This window comes from Lactuca virosa, chromosome 3 (assembly GCF_052849685.1).
Source record: "Lactuca virosa cultivar CGN04683 chromosome 3, Lactuca_virosa_CGN04683_v6, whole genome shotgun sequence".
NCBI classification, from domain to species: Eukaryota; Viridiplantae; Streptophyta; class Magnoliopsida; order Asterales; family Asteraceae; genus Lactuca; species Lactuca virosa.
In genome coordinates, this window is record NC_136428.1 from 91,137,189 (window position 1) to 91,143,046 (window position 5,858).

The following is a 5,858-nucleotide window of genomic DNA, read 5'->3' on the forward strand; positions in this document are numbered from 1 at the left end:
ATTTCTTTTAGTAAAAATGGTAACCACAATAATTCCTTCTATAATCACTTAGTTTATACTAGCTATATATAACCTAATATCGAACAGATAGTTAGTTGTGTGAATCTGTCCTAAGCCCACAACCAAACAAGGAACAGGAAGTAAGGCGGAAAGCACACATCCAACTATCTATCGGGTATTAATTATATATAAGCCTGTTGTATAAACTAAGGTATTATATAATTAACCACCTAAGGTCCTTTAAGTTATACTGGTTTAAATAAATGGATTAAATCTTTACTGGTAAGTTTCTAGTTTGTTTACCAAATGTTCTATTCGAAAAGTATGTTTTTTACTAGAAAACGATGTATTGAATTAGTATACTATGACCTGGCCCATATTACTTAGTGTATACGGAATATATATATATATATATATATATATATATATATATATATATATATATATATATATATATATATATATATATATATCCTTATAATTAATTCGGTACTTTGTAGATATATATATATATATATATATATATATATATATATATATATATATATATATATATAAAATCATGACATATTGTAGGTGCACCACATATATATATATATATATATATATATATATATATATATATATATATATATCCCTTATACTACTTTTATTATCATCTTTTGTTTAGAACAATGAGTTAATGATACGTTCCCTTCCTAGGTTACTGGGAATAATTAGTATAAGTGTGTAAATCATGATTTGTTCTTCTATTATAGTATATTGTATGTTCCTCCCTGTTTCTCTTTATAGTATGTTCCTCCCTGTACTAGCTATAGTATGTTCCTCCCTATACTAGTTATAGTATGTTCATCCATGTACTAGTTATAGTATGTTCCTCCCTGTACTAGTTATAGTATGAACTGAACCCCTAAACTATACCTATTATAGTTTACTAGTATGTTTACATGAACTGATACCGACTTGAAGAAAGACTCATTTATCTATTAAGTTATGATGTACTTTAAAAATGGAGTTTTATAAACTATAAAGTAACATAACTTTAAAAGAGTTTTTGAAATGTTTTGATCATTCATAAATACATAAGCAATCTGTTGAAATGATGTTTATAACAAAACATTTACACAATTATCATTGTCTTCAACTTGTATTCCCCCCCCCCCCCCTCACCCTTAAAAGCATTTAAAACAGTTTAAAAGATTGATTATAGGGGTATGAACTCACCTTATGTGGGTGATTCAAACGAATATGCGCGTAAGCATGAGAAGATCCACGAAAGAAGTCCCGAGACACAAACGAGTTCTAAATGACATATAATGGCATATATTGGCACGGATATAATGTTTAGAAGCAACTACATGCAAGGAAACACCCTTAGGGACTAGGAAACGCTTGGACTAAGTGTTAGAATCACATGTGATTCATCAAAGGGGTGTGTACGGTCACGGAGTGTACGACCGTACACTCATGGTAAAATATGCACAAAAGGGTCTTTGAAAAATGGGAAAGCTAGTGGGTCTAATGCTCAACAAGAATATGAACTAAGTTGGCATTTTCGAAGCGCTTTTGGTGTGTTTTGAGGGGTGTACGACCATGCAAGGGTGTACGACCGTACACTCCTTTTGTTCTTGAGTTCTGGTCGATTCTAAGGTGTTTAACAAGAGTCCCTAAAGTATTCTAAGCATAAGGAAAGGATACTTACGTTTTGAGGCTTGAAGGGGGTTCACAGCCACCAAGAACATGTGTGTGTATTTGGTGTTCTTGGTGAAATGGATGAAGATTTGAAGATCTACCCAAAAAGATGATTTTCATGGATGAAATCAAAGGGTGATGCATGATTAAGAAGGATAACAAATCAAAGATGGAAGAAACACTTACGTTTTTGATGATCTAGGATGAAGAACTCGATGATACTTGAGAGAGAATCTGATTTCTTGAGTGAGAAGTGTGAGGATTGAAGCAAAATGAAGGCATACTCTACTTATGGGGGTGGGTGTACGGTCAGCATGGGTGTACAGCCGTACATCCATGTCTACGGCCGTACACTCCCTTGGATGGAGTGTTCGGCTCGATGTCAACGCGAAGAACTTTAGCAACTCAATCCTATACTCAATGCTTGAATGTACTGAGCTTTGAACCCTTAAACATACTCTAAACAATGCTACAAGATAGCAGAAACGGGTCTGACACTCAGTTGAATTGACTGGCTGGACTTACACGGAAATTTTTTTCGGGTTGTCACAGTTATTCCAGGCCCATTCCCTTGCCTCATCGAAGATTACGTCCCGTACCACAACTATCCGTCAATTAGTGGGGTTAAAAATATGATACCCCTTCGTCCCTTCCTCCGTTTCAAGATATACCATGGCTTTACTTCGATCACTCAATTTTCTCAGACCTCACAACTTTTTCATAAATCCCACGCAACCGAAGATCTTCAGATGTGCAATCGAGGGCTTGGAGTTTTTCAATGATTCATACAGGGTTGCGTATTTGAGTGCCTTAGTGCTTGTTCTGTTCAACAGATACACTGAGTGTCTCACCGCCTCACCCCAAAATTGGTCCGGTACCCCCATAGCCTTGAGTAGTGCCCTCGTCATCTCCAAAATCGTCCTATTGCGACGTTCCACAACCCCATTTTGATGTGGGGTGTGTGGTTTTGTCAATTGTCGCTTGATTCCTCCCTGCTCACAAAAAGCCTGGAACTGGTTTGAATTAAACTCGCCTCCACGGTCAGTTCTTATCATCTTGACTTTGTGGTTGCTTCTTTTCTCAACTTGCAATTTGAACTTCTAAAACATGCTAAACGCCTCATCTTTTGTTTTGATCAGGTATACCCACATGTAGCGTGAGTAGTCATCCACGATTAAGAGGAAATATTGATTTTTTCCTTTGGTTGCTGGAGTGATGGGTCCACATAGGTCTGCGTGTAATAGTTGTAACGATTCTTTAGCTCTCCACGTGGCTTTCTTTGGAAAGGCTTGTCTTGATTGCTTGGACAGCATGCACCCTTCACACACCTGTGATGGGTGAGTCACTTGGGGCATACCTGACACCATCTTCTTACGTGCCATCTCTTCAAGTGTTCTGAAATTGGAGTGACCCATTCGTGCATGCCACAACCATGAATCATCCTCTATGCTCAAGCATACGGGTCTTCCAGGTGTGAGCTTAATCTTATAAAGCCTGTTCTTCGACCTCTGCACTTTCATAATCAAGCAGCCTTCTTCATCATACATCCGTAAGAATTCTTTTTTCATACCTATTTCATAGCCTTCCTCTGTCATCTGACCCAAGCTTATTATATTGTTGTGAAGGGCTGGGATGTAATAAACATCTGGAATGATGAATTGATCAACATTTTTACAGTCAAACAGCAGTGTCACCTTTCCTTTGATTGGGACCTTGGACCCATCCCCAAATCATACTTGTCCCGTTACATTCTCATTGAGTTCTGCAAATAAGGCTTTGGAACCAGTCATGTGATTACTGGCTCCATTGTCTAGATACCAAATGTTCTCATCTTCACTTTGTTTTAACTGACTTGGGTATACTTTTTCTTCATTCAAGAGAACCATGTTTGATGTCTCTTCCCCACACACAGTTAGTAGGAGGGCAGGGCCTTCTTCATCTGCAGCCAGATACACCTCCTGGTCCTGCTGCTTCTTTGCCTTGCATTCAGATGCAAAGTGGCCAAGTTCTTGGCATTCATAGCATCTTATGTTGCTCTTGTCTCGTGGCTTTTTGTTGCTATGGTTTGTTTCCTGTCGTGCGTCACCACCCCAGCGCCCACCTCTGCCACGAGAGGAGCCTCGCCCTCGTGAGTTGCCTCTTCCTCCCCGGTTGTTACTTCCATCCCTTCCTCGACCACATGTTGAGTTTGGTTTGCTTGGGCTCCACTGGGTTGTTGTGCCTTCCTCATTGGCAAGTAGCAGGGCATTATCTGCCTGGGTGCTTTCCTTCCTGAGCCGGAGCCGGTCCTTATAAGCCTTCAAATGTCCAATTGCTTCTTCAAATGGAATTGATTCCATGTCACAGCTTTGTTCAATCGATGCCACTAGGTTTATAAACCTTTCTGGGACTGTATCAAACAACTTTCTTACCAATTCTTCATCTTCCAATATTGCCCCTGATGGAGTTGAAGACTTCGCGGTCTATAGTGACGCATCAGGAGTCGGGTTGGGTTGTGTTCTGACCCAAAGAGAAAAGGTGATAGCATATGCATCTCGACAATTGAAGGAGCACGAAAAGAACTACCCCACTCATGATCTGGAGTTGGCAGCGGTAGTTTTCGCTCTAAAGATATGGAGGCATTACCTCTATGGCACGAAGTGCAAACTTTTCACTGATCATAAGAGTCTCCAGTAACTCTTTAATCAGAAGGAATTGAACATGAGGCAACGACGCTGGTTAGAGTTACTCAAGGACTACGACTGCGAGATACTTTACCACCCAGGTAAAGCAAATGTTGTCGCTGATGCTCTAAATCGAAAAGTCAATCTTGAAACGAAAAGGCCAAGAGCGTTGAGAATTGAAGTTGTCTCGACCATTGTGGAAATCATCAAAAAAGCTCAAGAAGAAGCTTCAGAGAATAATGACCGAAAAGAAGAACGTTTAGGTAAAACGTTAGAGTTCGGTACAAACAGTCAATGACTGAAGGTATTCCAAGATCGGATTTGGGTACCTAAGACGGGAGGAATAAGAGATCTTCTGATGGAAGAAGCACACAAGACCATGTACTCAATTCATCCCGGTAGCATTAAAATGTATAGGGACCTAAAACCTTACTACTGGTGGCCTACGATGAAGCTCGATGTTGTGAAGTATGTGGCCGAGTGTGCAACTTGTGCAAGGGTTAAGGCACAACATCAAAAACTGTATGGGAGTTTAGAACCTTTACCTGTACCCATGGGTAAATGGGAAGACATCACCATGGATTTCGTGACTAAACTACCTAGAACGAAGAACGGTCACGACATGATTTGGGTAGTCGTGGATCGTTTCACTAAGAGTGCACACTTCATAGCATCCAATGAGAAATGGTCTATGGATAAGCTTGCAAATGCTTACGTGAAGGAAGTTATAAGACTTCACGGTGTTCCTCTAACGATTGTATCAGATCGAGATAGTCGTTTCACGTCGAGGTTTTGGAGAAGTCTACAAGAGGAATTGGGTACAAAGTTGTGTTTGAGTACTGCTTACCATCCGCAGACTGATGGTCAGAGCGAAACAACGATACAAACACTCGAAGATATGCTGAGAGCATGTACCCTGGAGTTCCAAGGGAACTGGGATGAGCACTTACCTCTGGTAGAATTTTCCTACAATAACAGTTTCCACTCGAGCATCAAGATGACACCCTATCAAGCCTTGTATGGACAGAAGTGTCGTACGCTGTCTTGTTGGCTTGAGGCTGGGGAAAAGCAGTTTATGGGCCCCGAGATAGTCCATGAGACTGCTGAAAAGTTGAAGGTGATCAGGGAAAGAATGTTAGCAGCTCAGGATCGTCAAAAGAGCTACGCTGACAAGAAAAGACGACCAATAACTTTTGAAGTTGGGGATTCCGCTTTGCTTAAACTCTCACCGTGGAAGGGACTTATAAGATTCGGAAAGCGAGGAAAGTTGAGTCCAAGGTTTATTGGACCCTTCAAAGTTCTTCAGAAGATTGGGAACCAAGCTTACAAGCTCGAATTACCCGAAGAACTAGATGGAATTCATAACACCTTCCATGTGTGTTACCTGAGAAAGTTCACGGGAGAAGTTCCCGACATAATTCCAATCTCATAGTTAAGGATGGATGAGAATAAGAGGCTAATCGAAGAGCCCGAGGCAATCGTTGACCGTAAGACTAAGAAGTT